Source organism: Bos javanicus, chromosome 13, assembly GCF_032452875.1.
Source record: "Bos javanicus breed banteng chromosome 13, ARS-OSU_banteng_1.0, whole genome shotgun sequence".
Lineage (NCBI taxonomy): Eukaryota > Metazoa > Chordata > Mammalia > Artiodactyla > Bovidae > Bos > Bos javanicus.
Genome location: NC_083880.1, coordinates 59,290,890 through 59,314,391, shown reverse-complemented (window position 1 = coordinate 59,314,391; position 23,502 = coordinate 59,290,890). Strand labels below are relative to the sequence as shown.

At 44.4% G+C, this 23,502-nt stretch overlaps 1 non-coding gene across 1 annotated transcript; it reads left to right on the top strand.

The window, feature by feature from the left end:
• The first annotated feature begins 14,835 nt into the window (after positions 1-14,835).
• On the top strand, positions 14,836-14,908 carry TRNAG-UCC (transfer RNA glycine (anticodon UCC)). The gene has a single exon. It is a non-coding gene; the product is annotated as a tRNA-Gly (tRNA).
• Positions 14,909-23,502: the final 8,594 nt, after the last annotated feature.

The window sequence follows — 23,502 nt, the reverse complement described above, 5'->3', positions numbered from 1 at the left end:
CAAAAAATTCTACATGGCCAGTATTCTCGTGGATTTGGTTGAACTGGGATTTCTAGGAGCAAATTGTTTGAAAGGGAGTGTGGACTGTCCCTCTAAGGACACTGGCACAGGTGTGGCAGGAAAAGGGCTTTGCATTTCTACTATGATGACCTTTAAAGAGAATAATGCTTCCTAGTTGCACAGCACATGGTATTTTTGAAACTGTTGAAATCTGGGAACTCAGAAGAACCACGTAACAGCCCCAGAAAAGCCTGGGCAATCAGCCGCATTGTCATGGGCAGACACTGAGTGAGCACACAACATGGTGACCGTGTAGGTTATTAGGATGCCCAGGTGGGCACCTGGTCTCCTGGCCATTAACTGTACCAGCTTTTCCTATTTCACCACGGACTTAGGTGTCCTGAACGTGAGTTCTAGAATCAGAGGGCTGCTGGCTCAAGCCACTTATTAGCTGTCTGAACTTGGGTCCTGCACCTTGGTTGCCTCATGTGTAAAATGGGTAAGCAGTGGCACCTACCTAGTAAGACTGTGGTAAAGCTTAAGTGAGTTGCTATATGAATAGTCTTAGAATTACCCTGAGGACACAGAAAATATCATTAACGTTTACTGTTGTATCAAGTAGCAATTAGAGTCAACTGTGGCTAGGGCTTATTTTCCCACTTAACGCCCAGGGATGGGTAGTTGCTGGCATTCAGTTACAGGTTCTCTGGTGCCAGAGCTGAGGTGGCTGTGCTTCCTTTGGCTTCTCCCTTTAGTCCCAAGATGGCTGCTGGTGCTCCAACCATCATATCCATTTTCCAGTCAGGAATAATGAGGAATGAGGAGTGGCAAAAGGGCTCTCTTCCAACTGAGTCAGCCCCTTAAAGAATTCTCATGGATGCCACACCTACTGACTTCTGCTTATATAACATTGGCCACACACTTTACAAAGGAGGCATCAAAATGTGATCCTTTAGCCAAACTCATCTTAGGCTTTGATGATTCAGGATTTCTCTTAGAGAAGAGGAAGGAGACTGGATAATGGGAAGACATCCAGCAGTCTATGCTAGAGAGTTTTTGTTTTGCCTTTATTTATTTATTTTTTTTTAAGGGCTGTGCTACCAGACTTGCAAATCTGTTCCCCAACCAGGGATTGAACCCAGGCCCTGGCAGTGAAAGCACCGAGTCCTGGCTGAACCACCAGGGAAGTCCCTTGTTTTTCTTTTTCTGAAGCCATCATGCATATGAGGTTTACAGCAAGAGTCACACACTGACATGCCCATGAGCAAGTGTCCTTAAATGAATGAGGTAGGCTTTGGAGGCAGAGAGGTAATAGGGGGTGGTGGGGATTGGGGCAAATGGAAGAACTCATGTTCTGTCTCCAGTGGATCTAGCTGATACTTGTTGTGTGAGAAAGAGGGGCTGAGTGTTGCTAGAGCCTCAACTTTATCAAAGAAAAAGTGGATATACACAGTTTTAGATGAAATCTGCTGATTTTTGTGAGTTATTTTTTTCTTTTTTAATTTTTTGGCTATACCTTACCACGAGGCATGTGGGATCTTAGGATCTTAGTTTCTTGACCAGGGATCAAACCTTCACTCCCTACATTGGAAGTGTGAAGTCTTAACCCTCTAGACCAGCAAGGAAGTCAAAATCTGCTGGTTCTTAAATTATAATAATAAATTCAAATTTACCCTCTTCCTCCCTGGCTCCCCTCTGCTCCCCCAGTTACATGGGTCAAATAACACACAGTTATGATCTGGATCTTACTTTTTTTTTTTTTAAGTCAGGTTTATTGAGGCATAATTTACAAACAATAACGCCCACCCTTTTCAGGTGTACAGGCCTACAAATTAATTTGCAGCATATTGCAGACGTGTAACCATCATCACAACCGAACTATACAACATTTCTATTGTCCCTGAAATTTCCTTGTGTCACTTTCCAGTCATTGCCTCTATCCTTCCCTGGTGGCTCAGATGGTAAAGGATCTGCTCTCAATACAGGAGACCCAGGTTGAATCCCTGGGTCAGGAAGATCCCCTGGAGAAGGGAATGGTAACCCACTCCAGTATTCTTGCCTAGAGAATTCCATGGACAGAGGAGCCTGGCAGACTACTGTCCATAGGGTCTCAGACAGTGGGACACGACTGAGTGACTAACACTAACACACCCCTACCCTCACCTCAGCCTGTGGCAACTACTAATCTTAGAGAAATGTCTTCCATAGTTTTGCCTTCTCCAGCAGGTCATGGAAATGGAATCATATGGTACCTAGCTTCTGAGTCTGGCTTCTTTCACTTAGCGCAACGCAGCTGAAATTCGTCCATGCTGCTGTGTGTACAGTAGTCGGTTTCCCATCGTATAGATATACAAGTTAGTTTATGCTTTCACTTTTGATGGACATTTGGTTTGTTTCCAGTTTGGGGTGATTATGAGTTAAGCCATTATAAGCATTCATGTACAGAGTTTTGTGTAAATGTATGTTTTTATTTATATAGAGATAGATCTACGATGGTTTCTTTTTTAAAAATTTTATTTATTTATTTATTTTTATTTTTGGCTGCTCTGCGTCTTGGCTGCTGTGTATGGGTTTTCTACTGTTGCAGCACAGGCTCTAGGGTGCCAGGGGTTCAGTAGCCGCAACTCATGGGCTCAGTGGTTGCAGCTCCCAGGCTCCAGAGTTCGGGCTCAGTGGTTGTGGCTCATGGGCTAAGTTGCTCCATGGCATGTGGGATCTTCCCAGACCAGGGATTGAACCTGTGTCTCCTGCACTGACAGGTGGATTCCTATCCAGTGGGCCACCAGAGAAGTCCTAGGATGGTTTCTAAGGTGGCTGTATAGTTTTGCCCTCCCTTCAGCATTGTGAATGGGTCCTGGTTGTTGCTCAACCTCACCAGCACTTGGTATTGTCAAGTGGGTTGTTTCATTTTGTTTAGCCACCAAGTGATATGGAGCATCTTTCATTTGCTAATTTTAGTGTTCACATATATCCTTTGGTGAAGTGTCAGTTCCCACGTGTTGCCCGTTTTTAATAGAGTCACGTGTTTTCTCAGTGTTCTATTGTGAGACTTATTTATATATTCTGGATGCCAGTCCTTTATAAGATGTATCTTCTGCAACTATAGTGTCCCAGCCTGTGGCTTGTCTTTTTATTTTTGTAGCAGTTCCTTTTGAGGATCATAAGCTTTATAAAATCCAGTTTATTGATTTTATCATTTAAGGTTTATGGCTTTTGTGTTCTATCTAAAAACACCTGTGCATACTCCAAAGTCACAGAGGTTTTCTTCCAGGGTTTTTTTCTAGGGATTTATAGTTTTAGGTTTTACATTTAGACCTATGATCCATTTATTTATTTATTTCAAACTTGAATTCAATTTATTAAAGCTTATGATGTACCAGGCAAGAAGTTCTGGGACTTTTTTTTTAATTTTTAAATTTGTTTTCTTTTAGTTGGAGGATAATTGCTTTACAATATTGTGTTGGTTTCTGCCATACATCAACATGAATCAGCCATAGGTGTACATATGTCCCCTCCCTCTAGAATCTCCCCCCCAGCTCCCATTCCACCCCACCCCTCTAGGTCATCACAGAGCGCTAGGCTGTGGTCCCTATGCTATACAACAGCTTCCCACTAGCTATCTATTTTAAATATGATAATGTCTATATTTCAGTGGACTCTTGCAGCTTGCCCCACTCCTCTCCTGCCCCACTGTGTCCATAAATCTGTTTCTATGTCTGAGTCTCTATTCCTGCCCTAAAATAGGTTCATCAGTTCCATCTTTCTAGATTCCATACATATGCATAATATACAATACTTGTTTTTCTCTTTCTGACTTACTTCACTCTGTGTAACAGGCTCTAGGTTCATCTACCTCATTAGAAGTGACTCAAATTCATTCCCTTTTATAGCTGAGTCATATTCCATTGTATATATGTACCAAACTTCTTTATCCATTCATCTATCAATGGACATCTAGGTTGCTTCCATGTCCTGGCTAATTGTAAATAGAGCTGCAGTAAATATTGGGGTACATGTGTCTTTCTCAGTTATGGTTTTCTCAGGGCATATGCCCAGTAGTGGGGTTCCTATGATCCACTCAACTTATTTTTTGTGTATAGTGTGAGGTATGAGGTTCATTTTCTGCACATGAATACGTGATTGTTCCAGCACCATTATTAAAAGACTTTCCCCTCTTCTTTGAATTGCTTTGACAGTGCTGTTGAAAGTCTGTTGACTCTGTATGTGTGGACCTCTTTTGGAGTCTGTATTCTGTTCCATTGGTCTGTGTGTTGTCTTTTATCATTGCCACACTAGTGCCCAGGCAAGAGTCCTGCATCAGAGCTAGCACTTACCATATTTTATTAACTTTTTAAAAATAAAATTTATTTTAGAATAAGTTTAGATTTACAGTGCAGTTGCAAAGACAGCAGAGGGAATCCCCCTCTACCTTTCACCCAGCTTCTCCTGATACAAACACCTATACACCCCTGTTTGTACATTTGTCAAAATGAACACATTAACGCTGGTACAATACTATGAACTAAATGACTTGGATCTCACCAGTTTTTCCATTAATTTTCTTTCTTCCTGTTCTGGGATCCAACCCAGGATACCAACACTGCATATAGCCATGGGTTTTCTTTTTTTTTGCCATACCACGTGACTTGCGGCATCTTAGTTCCCTGACCAGGATGGAACCCTCGCCCTCCAGAAAGCCTGAGTCATAACCACTGGACTGCCAGGAAAGACCCAGCTGTGGGTTTTCTAGAGGCATATTTTGATGTCTCTAGAATCAATATTCATCTTATCATCAATATTGTCCTACAATGAAAGCTGGGTATTTGTTTTCCTACTGCTGCTGCTGCTAAGTCGCTTCAGTCGTGTCCGACTCTGTGCGACCCCATAGACAGCAGGTTAGCGGAACATAAAATTACAGAATGTCTTCGATTTTAGGAAATGTGGTATTTGTATTATTACTTGATCTCCTAAATCTCTACTTCCCCATCTGTAAAATGGCAACAATTCTATCACTCACCTTACACAGATGTGGAAGGGTAAAATGGCAGACTGCACTGGGAAGGTTTGGCACAGAGCTAGTAATGAATAAATGGTTAGTGTCAAACCATAATGTGAGCTCCATCCAAAGCCTGTGTGCTGAGGGCTGGTGAACACACCTTCCTTACCTTTCCCCACGTTGAAGAAAAGTTGCCAGGAGCCCTGATTTCTTAGCAGCTTTTGTTCTCCCCGCAGGAGCCCACAGGAATAGCTACCAATTAAAATAACAAAGTTTCGGGTGACAGCATTTGCAGAAAAAGCTGCAAATGTTTAATAAAAACCCAGTTGCTGGGAGAGCAAGACAGCTACCTCTTTCGGAAGACTTGAAGCCTCGTTTCTAGTTGGCCTGAGAATTTGCTCTTGTTAGAACAAGACTGTGTTTTCGCTCAGGCTTCAGACCCTGGCCCTCTCCTCGCCGAGTGTCTGGGGCCAGGCACCGGCAGTGTCTGTCCCCTTTTCTGCTTCCCCCTCCTCCCCACCCCCCCACATCCTGCGGTGTGTTCACTTGTCCTTTCTGGTTGGTGCCTTTTCAAAGCTGTATCAGTCACACATTTCTTGTGGATGGTTGAAAGTGTATAGAATCGAGATAATAAAAAAAAAAAGGACATTTAAAAAGTGATCTCTAACCCCACGACTCAAGAGATGGTCACTGTGGAGGCTGAGCACTTTTATCTTTCTTTTTTTGTTAAAAAATTCTTATTGACATTTTCTGTTAAAAATAATATTCACCATAAAAGAGACTAGAAATTGTAGAAAGAATACAAGAGTAAACCATCCCTTCTCATCTTACCATCCAGATTACCAATGTGAATGTCCACCCTTTCAGAACTTTAAACACGTATATTTTCATACATATGTTAAAATAGTGCAAGACTTAGTAACCGACAGCAGGTGTTGGGGGCAGACCTGGATTTAAATTTTAAATTTAAACTTTGCCTCCACTGCCAACTACCTGTGGCCAATTTATAGAACTACTCTGGTCCTCAGTTTCACTATTTACAAAATGGGGAGATTGTTGGAACTTACTCCAGTTGAGAACATCCCAGGAGACCCACTACAGAAGGCTGTTAGCAATCACGCCCTGAAAAATGGCAACAATGATTAATGTGTGCATCTCCAGTGCAGGAAAGATTACTCCACAGACCTGGTGACTTAAAACAACACCCGCTTATTATCTCACTGTTTTTTGAGGATCAGAATTCTAGGCACAGTATAGCTGGGTCCTCTACCCAGAGTCTCTCAAGGCTGCTGTCAATATGTTGCCCGGGGCTGGGGTTTCTTTCAGCGCCTGGGGTCCCGTCCTAAGGTCATGTGGTTGTTGGCAAAATTCATTTCCTGGCAGCCATAGAACTCATGGTGTCTGGCTTTTTCCAGGGCAGTAGGAGTACCCTGGGGCTACTAAGAGTCTGTCTTCTTCATCTCTCAACTCTTGACCCTCTTTTAAAAGGCTCACCTAATTAGGTCAGGCCCATCAGGATAAGACTCATTAGTAAAGACCCTGATGCTGGGAAAGATTGAGAGCAGGAGGAGAAGGGGGCGACAGAAGATGAGATGGTTGGATGGCATCACTGACTCAATGGACATGAGTTTGATCAAACTCCGGGAGATAATGAAGGACAGGGAAGCCTGGTGTCCTGCAGTCCATGGGGTCGCAAAGAGTAGGACATGACTTTGCAACTGAACAACTACTACTACTCAGGGTAATCTCCTTTTGATGAACTCAAAGTCCAGTGTCCCCGGACCTTAATTACATCTGCAAAATCCCCTCATCTTTGCCTTATAACATAATCTAGGGGAGGGGGGAGGAGGGGTGACATCCATCATATTCACAGGTCCTGCCCACACTCAAGACAAGGTGTTTACACAAAACTTACCTCAAGGGAAGCAAACCTCAGGGCCAGCTTAGAATTCTGCCCATCACAATTAGTAATCCTAAAGTCTTTCTGACACCCTGTGTTTTAGTTTGAGGGCAAACTAGAGAAACTTAAGCTGTTCCCAAAGATTCAGATCTTGGAAAGGATGATTTCTTGTATCTAACCAAGCACTGGAAATGACAATCCACTCCAGTACTATTGCCTGGAAAATCCCATGGACAGAGGAGCCTGGTAGGCTACAGTCCATGGGGTCGCAAAGAGTTGGACACGACTGAGCAACTTCACTTTTCAACCAAGCACTGGCATTGAACGTGCTTTTGAATAGATTGAACAAACCACTTCATTCAGAAAACATTGATTAATGAGCCAAGTTACTCATTTGTTCCTTAAGTAAGGACACCTCTGGGACCCCTGGACCTATTGCTGAAATGTGAACTCATGTTGGTACTGATCTAGCAGGATCTTTTATTGAGCAGTTACTACAACCAGGTACCACTGCTGCTGATCTCCTTGGTTTAGCTTCTTTTTTTCTCCCTGGTGGCTCAGTAGTAAAGAATCTGCCTGCCAATGCAAGGATGCAAGTTTGATCCCTGGTCCAGGAAGATCCCTTGGAGGAAGCATGGCAGCCACTCCAGTATTCTTGCCTGGGAAATTGCATGGCCAGAGGAGCCTGGCAGGCTACATACAGTCTATGGGGTTGCAAAAGAGTTGACCATGACTGAGCGACTGAACAACAACAACAACATCAACAATTCTACGACAACCTTTTGAGGGATATATTGGGATTCCCTCCACTTTTCGGAGAAAGTCAGGAAAGGTTGTTTAACTTGGCCAAGATCACACAGCTAGAGAGAAGCAAGGCTAAGACCAGGGTCCAGGCATTTTGTCTCTAGAGCCAGGGATTGAACCTGTGAATCCTGCATTGCAAGGTGGATTCTTAACCACTGGACCACCAGGGAATCCCCTAGGACTCAGGCCTTCAAAGGCCAGGTCAGAAGTCTCGTTGGTTTTCTTGGCCCTGATTTTCTGTTCTGGGGACAGGAGCCTCTGGGTTTGAACCCAACTGGCTGACTCCAACGCGCTTGCCTTTTAGAATACAGAGGCTGAAGACCCTGGGTTCTCAAGCCTGGTTGCAGACACAGATTCTTTCTTTTTGTCTTCATTCTGTTGGCCTTGAGGGTGTGGTGCTGTGCAGTCCCCTGGGTGTGACCTCTGCCAGGCAGCCAGCTCAGGTGCAGGGAGGCATGGAGGGAGGGTCTGGAATGCCAGCCTCATCCACCACCAGCTTGCACACGTCTGGAAATCAAAGGCTCTGCCTGCTTTGGGAGAGACACCAAGGGCAGGAGAACTTCCCAGGGGCTTTCTTTTGCTCTGTTACTTTTTAAAAATTTTATTCTAAAGAATATTTATTTTTGTTTATTTGATTGTACCAGGACATAGTTGCAGCACGCTGGAGCTTGCAACTTGCCCTCCTTCTGGTCCCTATCAGCGTGAGGTTCACTTATATTTTTAGATCTGTCTGAGCTCAGATCATCTGGGTTAGACATCCAGACAATGGGGGTGCCGTTGCAGGCTTTCCGTGACTTTGTCTTTGGCAAATGGGTTGATTGTCCCTACAGGAAGAAGGATGAACCCCATAACACGTATTTGGAAATGTCTGTCCTGTCCCGACAATGAGCTCTCTGAGAATATGGCTAATTCTTCATCATTTCACAACACAGAGGTGATTGAGCAAGTGTCAGCCACAGTGAACCACAGCTGGACTTGACCAGATTCTGTCCCTGAATATTAAAAACAGATCAGTTTTCTTCTCAGAGCTCTAAAGATTTACAGATGGGCTGGGCATGGCTTGGAGGAGAGGACTGACTCTAAGTGACATAAAGAGAGGATGTCTAGAAGGGAGCTCTTTTAATCATGAACCTGGCCTTTTGATTCCCCAAGAAGCTTTGCCATTCTCAACACTTAGTAGCCTGGCCTGGAAATTGGAATTTATAGACAAAAATGATGTCTATTTTCATCTAAATGTTCCTAGGATTTTTTTTCCCTTAAAAAAAAAGTCTGTCTGAAATGTTATATGCACCTCAAAGTTCATTGCAGCACTGTTTACAACAGCCAAGACATGGAAGCAACCTAAATGTTCATCAATGGAAGAATGGATAAGGAAGATGTGGTACATATATACAATGGATTATTACTCAGTCATTAAGAAGAATGAAATAATGCCATCTGCAGCAACATGGATGAACCTAGAGATTGTCCTATTGAGGAATGTAAGTCAGATAAAGGGAACTATCATATGACATCCCTTATATGCAGAATCTAAAAAGAAATGATACAAATGAACTTACAGAACAGAAAGAGACTCACAGACTTAGAGAACCAACTTATGGTTCCAGGGAGAAAGGGTTGGGGAAGGGATAGTTAGGGAGTTTGGAATGGACATATATACCCTGCTATATTTAGAGTAGATAACCAACAAGGATCTACTGTGTATCACAGGGAACTCTGCTTAATACTATGTGGCAGCCTGGATGAGAGGTGAGTTCAGGGGAGAATGGATACGTGTATATGTAAAAAAATATGTATATAAATATTATAATATATCACGTAATTATAAATATTATAAAATTATAGATTATAGATATAAATATACATGTATATGCAATATATATACATATATTACTCTTAAAAAATCTGACTGTGATAACATGAACATGAAATGGCAAAATGGCAAATGGAAAAAGAAAAAATAAAACTTACCCCAAACTCTTTCACCCAGTGATTATCACTGAAACATGATATCTTTCAGCCTTCTCTTATTAGCTCAGCTGGTAAAGAATCCGCCTGCAATGTAGAAGACATTGTTCGATTCCTGGGTCAGGAAGATCCACTGGCGAAGGGATAGGCTATCTACTCCAGTATTCTTGAGTTTCCCTGGTGGGTCAGCTGGTAAAGAATCCGCCTGCAATGTGCGAGACCTGGGTTGGATCCCTGGGTTGGGATGATCCCTGGAGAAGGGAATGGCTACTCACTCCAGTATTCTAACCTGGAGAATCCCATGGACTGTATAGAACAGGGGTTGCAAAGAGTTGGACACAGCTGAGTGACTTTCATTTGTACATAAATACTTATAATTGATTGTGTATAGTATGTTATAATATTGCTATTATACATCTTGTGCCAGTTTGAACTTTTTTTTGCTTTGTATCAAGAACATTTCATCATCTCATGCAATAGTTGACATCGATCTGAGTGACTGCACAGCCCTTTACTATGAAAGGAAATCAACACTGACTTAAACAATTCCCCATTGTTGGATATTTAGGCGGATTCCAACTTTTTGCTATTGTAAATAACTCTACAGTGCACATCCTTGTACATAAATCTTTGCACACATCTCTGATTATTTCCTTAGGGTAAATTCCTAGAAGTAGAATTACTGGTGAAATGGTTCATACTTAGTAAGACTTTTTGTTAAGTACTGTCATGTTAGTCGAGAAAGCTAATGATAAATCACATTTCCAGTAGCAATAGAGTATTTCTCTCACGCTCTTTCTTCACCCTTGCTTGTCCTGGTGGATATGATACCAATTGAAACAGAGAAAAAAATATAAAGAAGTAATTCTGCCTTCTTGAGAAAACCAGTGTTAACAATTTGGTGAGTACTTTTTCCAGATTATTTTCTGTGCATACATGTGTGTATTTTTCAGATCTGGAATGATGTGTGCATAGTGTTTTATACCCCGATTTTTGTTCTATTTTTGTTTTTAGAATTATTTATTTATTTGGCTGCACCGCCTTAGTTGCGGCATGCAGGATCTACCACACTGTAGAGGCATGTGGGACCTTTTAATCGTGGCATGTGGGATCTAGTTCCCTGACCAGGGATCGAACTTGGCCTCTCTGCATTGGAAGAGTGGAGTCTTAGCCACTGGACTACTAGAGAAGTCCCATTAGTACTCTGATTTTTGAATCCAGTATACTGTCTTTATCTTTTCTGAAGCATCCTCCTTTTCCTTGATTCCATTATATTACACTGCGCATCTGTACTGTTGCAACATGTGTCACCAGTCTCTTAATGCTGGTCAATAGGCAGGCTGCTTTTGACTTTTCCCTTTATATGGTATGGAAATAAATTTCCTTTCCTATCTGTGGTTTCTAAATAATTCCTTACAAACAGAAAATGCTAGAACAGAGACTTCTCTAGTGGCCCAGTGATTAAAACTTTGTTTCCAATGCAGGGAAACCAGGTTTGATCCCTGGTCAGGGAACTAAGATCTGACATGCTGGATGGCCCAGCCAAGGAAAAGAAAAAAATAGAACAAAAAAGAATGCAGATTGTAAAGATTTTAATATGCATAACAAAACTCGGAAAGACCAAGGACATCTTCTCTCCAGTAGTCTGAGCCTTGCATCATTGTGTGTTTTTATTTTCTTTTTTAATATTACTGTCCGAATAGCATGCACATTTATCTCATTATAGTTTTCATTTCAATTGCTTTGGTTGCTAATGAATTTAAATGTTTTTCATAAATGTATCCTCCGTGTACATTTCTGCTTTTGAGATTTGTCTTTGATTTGTCTTTAGCCATTTTGATTGATCTGTCAGAGCTTTGTTTATTTTGAGAGGCTTAATACTTTGGCATATATGTTGTAACTATTCTTCTTAGATGTTATGTGTTTTTAAAATTTTATTAGTGGTGGCTTTTGATGTCCTGGAATTTTTAATGTTTGTGTTGCATCATTTTGTCTTTTCCATTGTGGTGTCTGCCATCAGGAGACTGGAAAAGTCTGCCAGGGGAATGATGTGTAGGGCTCATTGCCACAGGGGACCATTGGACAGATACCCAGACTGAACTATGTGATGTCACGTGTGTGAATAAAATGGCCTTTGACTTTGGAGGAGCTGATAATGATCGCTTGGCAGTGCAGCCCAGGTAGTCAAGAACCCTCTGTCTATTCTTTTCTTTTTTTTTCCCCTCCGTCTATTCTTAATTTTTTATTAAGAATTTGTTCCTAACTAATTACGTAGCAGAAAAAGCCCTGAGCAGAGAGAGTCAAGGCCAAGAACCTTGGGCCATGCTGCCTACTCACTGTGGAGCCTCCATCCCTTCATATGTAGAGAGAAGCAATGATGAGGATCTTTTCCTTTCCTCCCCCTAACTGATCACAGGGTGACCTTAAACAAGGTCCTAAAAGTCACTCCCCAGTGAAGCCTGTTCTAGGCACAGAAAGCCAGACCACCCAAAGAAAGGCAGAAAGATCCCATCATATAAACATTCAAAATTCCTGGACGTCAAGAAAGACCACAAATACAGTGAAAAGACAAAGAACAAGCTAGGAAAAATATTTTCAACCATTAAGTCGTTAGACTTGTAATGGACAGATAATTCCTGCTCCTCCTTCGGAGGGTGGGGGAGGGTGAAGGAACCCAGCACAGAGGAAGGGCTCAGTGCAGGCTTTTTATTCTCCCAAAGGAATGATTGAATCAATGATGAAGCCAGCATCCTTGGTGGAGTGTGTGCCTTCCTTTAAATTAAAGGGAGATGGACTGCCTGAGCTGGGGAAGGAAGTGGTTTCTCTTCTATTGTTTACTGCAGGGTTCACTGCAGAACCTCTGAGCTCATCTGGAAAATGGGTTTAGAACTGTTTACTCTCTCAGTCCAGCCTCCTCCCTCCCAAGGGATGTCAGTTGGATGAATCAGAGCAAAGGTATTTTGGCTCAGTCATTGTTTTGACAATAGGAACGATTAAACAGATAGTTTATTTATTTTATTCTCATCTTTTGCACCCACATCTCCAGAAGGGCTTTGTTCATAGGTGTAGACAAGAAAGGAACTTTCTGCAAAGTCAGAAACTGGTTGTGAGAAGAAAACGGGGGCATCTTTGAGGCAAAGGAGTTTTTATTTTTTTCACAAGGTTTCTTTTCAACTGGTTCTTTTCTGCTCTTGTGTGGCCTGGAAAGTCTGTGAACTCCAGGCCTGAGAAAGGACTTGAGTTGCAGCATGAAAGGTTGGGTCAGATGTCAAGAGGGACTTCCTGGTCAATGAGGTGTGTAGGTCAAGGAAGGAGCGAAGGAGGAAAGTCACCACCTTCTTCCTCATGAATAGGAGGCTCAGAGGCAGTGCCTGTGGGTGAGATCCTCTCCCCACATTCCCAGAACTCTGGAAAGCAGCAATGGAGACAAAGCACAGCCCTGCCGGAGGATCCTGAGAAAAAAATGCAGTACCTCCTTCCCATTTCACAGGTGGAGAAATCAAGGTAGGACTGTGCAATAAACATTTACCAAGGACCTCCTCGTGCCGGGACTGTGAGCACTAGGGGTGTAGCAGTGAGTGAGACAGATGACTGGCAAACGAGGACAGGAACACAGAATTAACACTGGGGAGTGATGGGGCTGGACTGGGACAGGAAGGAGTGGGGAGGGGGGTGGAGAGCATCCTTAAAGGAGTGGTCACGGTGACGCAAGGTGAAGTGACTCACCAGGGTCACAAGGAGATGCAGTCAGAGTCTGGCTTCCTGAGTCGTAGTCAGTGGCTCCTCTAGCTTCGCCAGGGTGTTTTGGTTGCAAGTGACAGAAAACTCAACTCAAAAAACGCTTATGCCCAGAGGACCTTGGTTGACTGAAAAATCTGGGGGTAGATCTTGGTTTCAGGCATGTCTTGATCCAGGTTCTCAAACAATGTCCCAAGCCCTGCCCTCTCTCCGTATGTCTGCATCTTCCATGTTTTTTTAATTAATTAATTAATTTGGCTGTGTCAGATCTTTGTTGTGTTATGTGGAATCTTTCAATGTGGCGCATAGACTCTCTAGTGGAAGCACATGGGCTTAGTTGTTCCACTGTACGTGAGATTTTAGTTCCCCAACCAAGAATCAAACCGTCGTTGCCTGCATTGCAAGGCACTAACCACTGGACCACCAGGGAAGTCCCTTCCATGGGGATTTTAATTCCCAGGAGGCTTCTTGTGGGAGCAAGATGACTCCAGCATCTTGAGAGTCAGTCTCAGCCGGACAGGTTGCTTCTCCTACCCGAGCCGTTTGAACCAAAGTCCTGGGCCTGACTCCCTCCGCCCAGTTTGGGTCACAGCCCCGTTTCAGAACCACTTGCAGTGGCTTAGGGGACATTTAGCACCAATTGCCCATGCCTGGATCACAGGCCCACCCTGGAGCACCAGGCTGAGAAAAGGGAGGATGTGCTCCCAGGTGAATTCTGAGCACTGTTGGCAAATGGAGGAGGATGGATTCAGGCCAGCCCAAACCCAGCCATGACAGTGACGTCATCCTCCTGCATCCTTTCCAGCCGCTTCCCCAGGCTGTATCGGATGCTGGCTGTGTTCTTCCATTTCTGTTTCCCCGAGCTCAGCCCTCAAGATATAGGAGACACTTTTTTTTTTTCCAGTCCTCCTCCAGGATCTTACAATTTACTTGAGGAAACAAATCCTATATCCTTGTTTTCATCCTGTCTTTTTGTGGTTTGCTAATGACATGAATTTTCTGTCCACAAAGGGAAGGATGTCTGTGGGCTGGAGGAGTCAAGGCGGGCAAGGGAGGCTTCCAGTACATTTCAAAGGGTGGGTTGCATTGGGCAAGGATTGGCAGAGGGTAAAATTCGATAGTGCATGCAGGATGCTAGCTATGGTCAACTGCACACATAGCCACTTGATTATGGTTTGTCAGGATATATGGTTAGAATTTGTGTAGTTCTTGTACCACTGGTAGTTTACAAGATTATAAGATGCGAACCAGGCAGATGTGTATTTTAGTAGTCAGGTATTTATTCCAAATTTGTCTTTAAAACAAATATATTATTACATTATCAGTCCTGGATGATACGGCCAGGGATGAAGTGAAAATTTAAAAAGAAGAAGAAAAAAATAGGAAAAAGAAGAGGGAGGAGTTTATTTAAAGAAAGATCCTAGGGACTTCCCTGGTGGTCCAGTGGCTAAGACTCTGCATTTCCAATGCAGAGGGTCCAGGTTTGATCCCTAGGTAGGGAACTAGATCCCACATGCCTCAGCTAAAAATCTGGTGCAGCTAAGTAAATAAATAAATATAAAAAGAAAGGGCACGAGATGCTAAATGGTTTGCAGAAAGGGCGGGATATATTGTATGAGAATGAGTCAGGTTTGGGAAATGCTGGTGTAGATTGTGGATTCTGGGACCAGACTTGGATTTCAGCTTCAGACCTGTGTGCATCTGTGCCAAAATTTTGGACACATGGATTTGCCTTTCCAGCCCTTAGTCTTCTTACCTATAAGATGGGGCTGAGACTGGGACCAGCTTCATGGGGGGTTTCAAGGAATCCTTCATCTAGATAATGTGTGTGCAACACTTAGCATGGTGTCCAATGCAAGTGAAGAGTCATTCAGTTAGCTGTTAATCATCTGTGTTATTTTTCACTGGAAGCAGGGAGGGAAGGCAGCCCAGGTAGCAGGCATGGCAGCAAAGGCCCGGAGGTGGGCATGGACATGGCAGGTTGGGGGCTGCTGTGCAGGTGGAATCTTGTGTAAGAACAGCCAGGGTGATGTTGTGTCCAGAGAGAAGGACATTTGAGAGGAAACTCTAGAGAGTGAAGAAGACTCCTTTGGGGGTTTGCACTCACTGCTCAGTGGCAGCTGACCACCAACCCCTCCGTCTTCCCTCTCCCACGTTGAAAGCTATCTGTGCAGGCAGATCCCTGAAAACTGGGATGGTGCTCCCTAGAGTTAATCTATGTTGTTTATCTTTTAAACACCATTAACCACAAATTAGCTGATTCTTTTGTGGCCATAAATTAATAGATTCCATTAGTAAGCAGTCAATTATAGGATGATTACTTCTTCTCCTCTGAACCTCGAGTTCTTTTTATAGCTATTTGAGAGCATCTGATTCTGTCCTCTTCCCACTCCCCATCTCCTTTCTGGGTTCTTGGTTCATTGGACCGAATCTTCCAAATGGGCTGGAGAGGCTGAGAGTGGGTGGCGTGGATTCTCTCTGTAATGAGCTTGTAAGCAGCGGTCTGTCATTTGTTTTGCAGAAACAAAACCGACTGAAGGTTTATGTTCAAGAGGATTTTTATTTCCACCATGAACCAAAACAGCAAAGTTGCCATCTCCTTTTCTTTGTGTGTATAACACAAGTGTTTTCTTCCACATCTTTCCTACTTCTGGGGCTTCGTCCTGGTAAATGCCTGATAATCTTAATTTTTCTACTTATCTGTCCATTCACCCATCCCACTATCTATCCATCGATCTATCCATCCATCCCCCCATCCCGCTATCCATTCATCCATCCATACATCCCACTGTCCATTCATCCATCCACCCATTCACCCATTCCTTTGTCTTGATACATCCTTCTGTCCTTGGCTGGTGTTGCCAAGAGCGACTAATCCCATTGTATCCATCTTCCAACTCCAATCATATTCAAATAATGAGATGGAGTTAAGTCTTTGGAACCCACAGGCTTAAATCTACTACAGGGGTGGCAAACTTGGTGCCTTCAAAGGTTAGGCAAGTAACTTAAATAATTAAAAGCAAAAAAAAAATGTCCCAGGGCTTCAGTGAACTGTGGGGTCCTAGCCATTCCTAAAGCGTTCTAATTCAAATTAAAAACAAAATAGAATATCTTTAGACCTTGGATTTGTGACTTTTGCTGTTTCAACCAGAATTCTTTCGTTGCAAGCAACAGAAACTGACTCTTCTAGTAGTCTGAATAATGGTCTCTGAAGATGTCCATGCCCTAATTCCCAGAGTTTGTGAATATGGACATGGTAAAGGGGACTTTACAGATGTGATTAAGAATTTTGAGATAGGATGATTATTCTGGATTACCCAAGTGAGGCTCATGTCATCGCAAGGGAAGCAGGGAGGTCAGAGTCAGTAGTCAGAGACATGAAGATGGAAGCAGAGGCTGGGTGATGCAGGGAAGCAGCCATCAATCAAGGAATGAGGACAACCTCTAGAAGCTGAAAAAGGCAAGGAAAAAGATTCTCCTCACCACTTTCAGACAGAAATGCAGCCCTGCCATCATTTGATTTTAGTTCAGTGACTGATTTTGGGTTTCAGAGTTTCAGAACTGAAAGATCATAAACGTGGGTTGTTTTAAGTCATGGAGTCGATAGTAATTTATTACAGCAGCTACAGGAAACTCATCCACTATTAAAAAAAAAAAACAACAGAATTTATTGAAAGGGCTTTTAGCAGCCTCCAACTCCAACTCCACGTGCTGTGCTCAGTTGTGTCCGACTCTTTGGGACCCTGCCCACCAGGCTCTTCTGTCCATGGGATGTTCTAGGCAAGAATACTGGAGCTGTTCGCCATTTCTTTCTCCAGGGGATATTCCTGACCCAGGGATCGAACTCACGTCTCCTGCATTGACAGGTGGATTCTCTACTACTGAGCCATGTGGGAAGCCCTGAAAGGACTGATGCTGAAGCTGAATCTCCAATACTTTGTCCACCTGATATGAAGAGCCAACTCATTGGAAAAGATGCTGATGCTGGGAAAGATTGAGACCAGGAATAAAAGGGGGTGGCAGAGGATGAGGTGGTTAGATAGCATCACTGACTCAATGGACATGAATTTGAGCAAACTCTGGGAGATAGTAAGAAGATAGAGGAGCCTGGTGTGCTGCAGTCCATGGGGTCACAGAGTCGGACATGACTTAGCAACTGAACAACAACTGCGACTGATAGGAGAAACTCAGGACAGACCCTTGTAAGAGAGGATTCTAGGATTTTAGATGCAAATCTAAATCCCTTAGGATGGTCCCTCAGGCACCTGAACTGGGATAAAATCAGCATTTCCCATCCTTGTTTAAGGCTGCTCAAAATTCACGTTCCTAGGAGAGGGTCTGACTGAGTTTGGGTCAGCTTAACTGGCCGCCTGACTAGAATGGAAGTTCCCTGAAGTAAAACCAGAGGCCACACTTGGAATGACTTGACCCCTCCTCCTGAGTCAGCTCTGGCCAGGGGCAAGGTCACAGACTACAAATATGGTGGTGGGGGCCCTTCTGCGAGATCCAGGGGCTGAACATATGCTCCAGCATGACCTAGAATATTCCCAGCTATGTCCCATTCTCTGCAATCCCAGCCATGGGTGCCTTCTAGTTGGACATCTGACTTCTCAGTCTCCAGGAGAGCGATTCAGTCCTTGAGACCTCAGCCCTGGGTTTCAGCCTCATGTGGGTTCTTACCAGGATTAAAGCACCCCCAGGCCTGGTCCTGGGTCTTTTCTCTCTGGTCTCCCACCTTTCCAGCACAGGTCCAGTTTTCTTCTTAAATACCAACATTTAAACAGAGGGCTTCCCTGGTGGCTCACATGGTAAAGAATCTGCCTGAAATGCAGGCAATGTAGGTTCAATCACTGGGTCAGAAAGATACCCTGGAGAAGGGGAATGGCAACCCACTCCAGTATTCTTGTCTTGGAAATTCCATGGACAGAGGAGCCTGGTGGGCTATAGTCCATGGGGTCGCAAAGAGTTGGATGTGACTGAGCAACTAAAACTATCCACTATCCAAGTGTTGGCTTAAATGTCACTTTCTCCTAGAAGCATCCCCTGATTGCCCAGACAAGTTCAGCTACTCCTATTATATGCTCTCCTAGTACCCTGTACCTCTCCTCATACCCTAATCACAACTATAATTTATTCATTTACTTGTGTATTTGATTAATGGATGTCTGTTTTTTTTCCCCCCGGGCTGTGAGTTTAGAGAAGTTCATTCCTGTTTCTCCAGCCCAAGCATGGTGGCTGGTACACAGTAGAACTTCAGTGACTATTTCTTGACTTCTTGCTGCCAAATAATTCATGATCCTGTCTGGCCCAGGACTTTTCTTGCCTCTGAGTGGGGAACAGTCTCCTTTAGTCATCTGCCTTCCCAGCAGTGGCCAGCCTCTGTTTTGGCACGTTTTCTATCAGCCTCAGTTTCTGGAATGGGTCCCCCTGAGTTTCAGTTGCACCTCTGTTGGCCACTGCTGATCAGCAGAGGACACTTATATGCAGATCAGTTCTTAGATACCACGAGGCTGCTCTTGGTGGGGCAGCCCCGGGCTCTGGGAGGACCGAGGTTCTGGGTTTCCTGGGACAGAGGGCTGGGCCCCACCTCCTCATCCCCTTGTGCCTACCTGCCAGGTGGGACTCCTGGGGTTCCTTATGTTGCTCTTTTTATTGGATCTGGTTGCTTTACCATGGGTTTTATAGTTTTTTCTATAAGACAAAGTAGCATCGTATATTCACACTATGCATCTGTGTTGAGTGCCTGGTAACCTGTGATGCTGCAAATATGGGTGGGTGGGGAGACAGAAAATGGAGACAGTCCTTGCTCCTGTGGGGGCTGCAGTCTGGTTTGGGAGACAGACAGGCATTAGTCAAAGACTTACATAAATGTAAAACCACACTTACCGCAAGTCCTGCTAGAGAGAGGCAGTGGTGCTGGAGCACTAGCAGAACATCCCCCAGGAAGGTTAAAAGAGGCTTCTCTCTGAAGTTCTGATGACCAAGTTCAGGAAGGAAGAGCAACAGGACTCCAGCAGGGGAGGGGGCTGGGAGGATGTGTTCCGGGCAGCGGGAGCTCCTGGCAACAGCCCTGAGGGGCCACACAGCAGGCCGAGCGGTTGTTTCTTTCTTTCTTTTTTTAATTGAAGGATAATTGCTTTACAGAATTTTGTTGTTTTCTGTCAAACATGAACATGAATCAGCCAGAGACATACATATGGGTTGCCCTTTACAGTAAGGGCTTCCCTAGTGGCTCAGGCGGTAAAGCGTCTGCCTGCAATGTGGGAGACGTGGGTTCGATTCCTGGGTTGGGAAGATCCCCTGGAGAAGGAAATGGCAATCTACTCCAGCATTCTCGCCTGGAAAATCCCATGGACGGAGGCGCCTGATAGGCTACAGTCCATGGGGTCGCAAAGAGTCGGACACGACTGAGTGACTTCACTTTCACTTCACAATAAACATCCAGGGTTGGACTCTGGCAGACATGTAAATACATGAGCTCACTTGCTCATTGTGTTTGGGGAACCTACTGTGCCCCCACCCTGGTGCTGTGCACAGGGCTCCCCAGATGAGCAAAATATTCCTCCCATCCATAACTTTACTCAAATGGTCAGAAGAGATGGGTGTACCTGACGGATGACAATAAGGAAGGCTGCCCTTTTCCAGACTCAAAGCTGTTTCTAGGCAGACAACTCAGTCTGCTGGGTACTTCGGGTGTTGGCCGTGGGCAAAGAACTTACCTGATGCACCCTGAGGCTCTTCCGACCAGGAGCAGGCCAACAGATTCCCAGGGAGGGTGAGTTCTAAGTTTATTCAACATCCAAACGATCAAATTAGAAAAAAAGGAAAAGGACAAATACTTTCAGCCACATCCAATATAGGAAAAATAAACATTTGCTTTCTCTTTGGATGTTCTGGTCAGCTGTGAATTTTAATATTGCCGCATACTTTGGGCTGACCCTTTAGGAGCAGGAAGAAAAGTTCACATTTGGCCATCAGAATTAAATGAAGAGACGCCGATGGATGTCCCAGTGCGGAACCTCATCCCGGGGTCTTAGTTTGGTCAAGTTGATTACGTGGCTGCCACCTGAGAGTTTTCTTTTTGCCATGGTGGATGGGACACTGGGGGTCTGGGGGTAGGGAGAGGTTAGGAGCTGTGGGTTTTGTTTCTTTCTGCTTGTGTTCCTGGTACCAAAAACAATTTTTTTAAAAAAGCCTGGTCATTTTATCTCTTTGGTTACAAACGTCTTTCATTTCTCCTGAAAGCAATGAAAACACAGAGTGCCATGTAATGATGTTTACTGAGAAAAAAAATCCCCGAGTAAAATCAACAGACACAATCTGGATAAAATAGATCATTCAGCGACTTCCTTGCGAACTGTGCCCCTTAATCCCTGCCAGCAGGCCGTGCACTCTGAGCTCTTTGGCATTTATTTGTTTTGCTTTCTTGAAAGTGCGCGAGTGGGGAGAGGCAGGTCCGTAATTGTGCCGGGTGAATAGCGAGGACACATTCTCCGAATAGCTCATCAGAATAGCATCCATCAGTAGGAGTTTTTCTCCTCAGCTCATGGCAGCGGATCAAATATTTAAATGTGATTTTTAGACATAAAGGCACATGAAGAGATTTGTTTGACGAAGGAGGAGTGATTTAGAAAACTCAGCTCCAACGATGGGGAAGAATTTTCTGCCAGGATGAGGCTCATCCACCTGCAACACGTTTTGCCTGAAAACTTCATATCCCCATCATTTTTTCCCAAAGGAAAAGACCCCATTGGCCAGACCTTTTGCTGGGGGTCGGGGCTGGACCCCACCGGTAGGTGAGTTTGGGGACTGGGGTTCCCTTTGCCCTGACAGAGTCTGCCTCCCCATGGACGGCCCCCTTGGCAGCTTTCCAAGTTGAGTGCTGACAGCTCCGATTTGCCATCGAGGTGGGGAGAGATCAGAAATGATCCATCCGCCTGCTCAGTGTAACGGGAAAGGGCCTGACAGGGCTTTCAGCCCACGCTGGAGTCACAGCAGGAAAGCAGGAAAGCTAATGGGAGCCGACAGCTCAGGGCCGGGGCTGCTGCACAGGATGGGGGAGCATGGAACAGGACAGGGTCTGATGAGGGCACGTCAGGTGGATTCAGGTGAGGCCCGAGAGGGTGGTGCATCCTCCTGGGAGCCAGCACCTGCCTCCCCAGGCTCCCTGGTCCTAAGAGAGGCACGACCCCAGGAGTGGGGGGTGGGCTTTAAACTGAGGCTGCTAACTGCAGTATAATCTGGGTGGTCCTCCCCTGAACATTTTTCATTTAGAAAAATGCATATTAGTGAAAACACCACTAATACTCTGCGCTCATGATTTCAGGTGCTGGTGATATGTTTTCATTGATTCAGAAAGTACCTAGGGAGATGTCAGGGGCCGGGGGTGGGGGCGGGGTATGGGAGGGGAGATGGGGACTTAGTGTTTAACGGGGACAGAGTTTCAGTTTAGGAAGCTGAAAAATTCAGGGATGGATGATAGTGAACGTTGCATGACAATGTGAATGTACGTAGTGCCACTGAGCTATAGTTAAAAAGGTTAAAACGGTATGTTTTATGTTATGTGACTTTTACTGCAATAAAAAAATTTTAAAGAAAATCATGATCTCTAATTGTGAAGGCTTTGTTGCAAGCCAGGCATGTTGCTAAGTGATTGTTGGCATGTATGCTTGTATGGATTTATGTCCACACACAGTAGCTCAGTGGTAAAGAACCTGCCTGCCAATGCAGGAGATGGGGGTTTCATCCCTGGGTCGAGAAGATCCCCTGGAGAAGGAAATGGCAACCAGGTGCAGTATTCTTGTGTGGGAAATCCCATGGACAGTGGAGCCTGGTGGGCTACAGTCCACGGGATCGCAAAAGAGTCGGACACGAGAGACTTAAACAACACACACTCACACATCTATCTCTATATATTCCTTTTAAGACTTGAAAGAGCCCGTAAAAGTATATCAGCATCCTCACGTTACAGATGAGGAAACCAATGCCAAAGAGCTTAAACCTGTTACTCAACTGTCCTCAGTCCAGTCGTTGATTTTTGTAACCCAGTGATAATAAACCCTGCTTCTTTCTCCCAGAAATATCATCCCTGGAGGTGCTTAGAGGACACCTGTTGATTAATCACTCTGTCAACTCATGACTCTTGTGTTTTCTCAGTCCCTTTTCTTGGACCCGTTCTATGATTTTGCTTATTTAAACCCTGCTCATCAAAACTGTACTGGTTTCTACACTAGAGCCGACTTCATGGTCCCTCTTCCAGAAAAGCCTGCTTTTCTACATTTAGGAAATAATGATGGAGGTAAAATACAGGCAGTTTGATCAATCGTGGTTGAGAAAACAACACTTTACCTTCTGTGGGGTCCATTTTAAAGCCACCACACTCTCACAAAGGTGTGAAACCTCAGACAAGACATGTACAGTGAGAAACGGAGTCCCTTCCAGTCCAAACGCTTAGTGTCTCTGCTCCCAGTGCTCAGACTCTACAAGACAGAAGGCTGTTTTCCTCTTCCTTCGTGTGTGTGTGTGTGTATGTGTGTGTGTGTGTGTGTGTGTATGTGTGTGTGTGTATATTTGTGTGTGTGTGTGTGTGTTATTCGGTCTGTCATGTCCAGCTCTTTGTCACTTCATGGACTGTAGCCCACCAGATTCCTCTGTCCATTGAATTCTCTAGGCAAAAATACTGGAGTGGGTTGCCATTTCCTTCTCCAGGGGATCTTCCCAACCAAAGGATTGAATCTGGGTCTCCTGCATTGCAGGTGGATTCTTCACCATCTGAGCCACCAGGGAAGCCTCCTCTTCCTTTGGAATCGGCATTTGGCCCAATCACACCGAAGACCTGTGTAAGTAGCCCTAGAAAACAGGCTGTGTAACACACACACACACACGCACAGTCCTCACACATGTTCTCACCTCACACACATATTTACCGTCTTTCTCACAACACCCTCATGCACATGGGCACACACACATGCACACCCACTCTTACACTCACTTGTGATCTTTGACACACTCACCCACCCATGCACGCACACACTCATGGACTCACACAGGTGCACTCAAAGTGGTGACCACATATGTGCACTTGGAACTCAGGGTC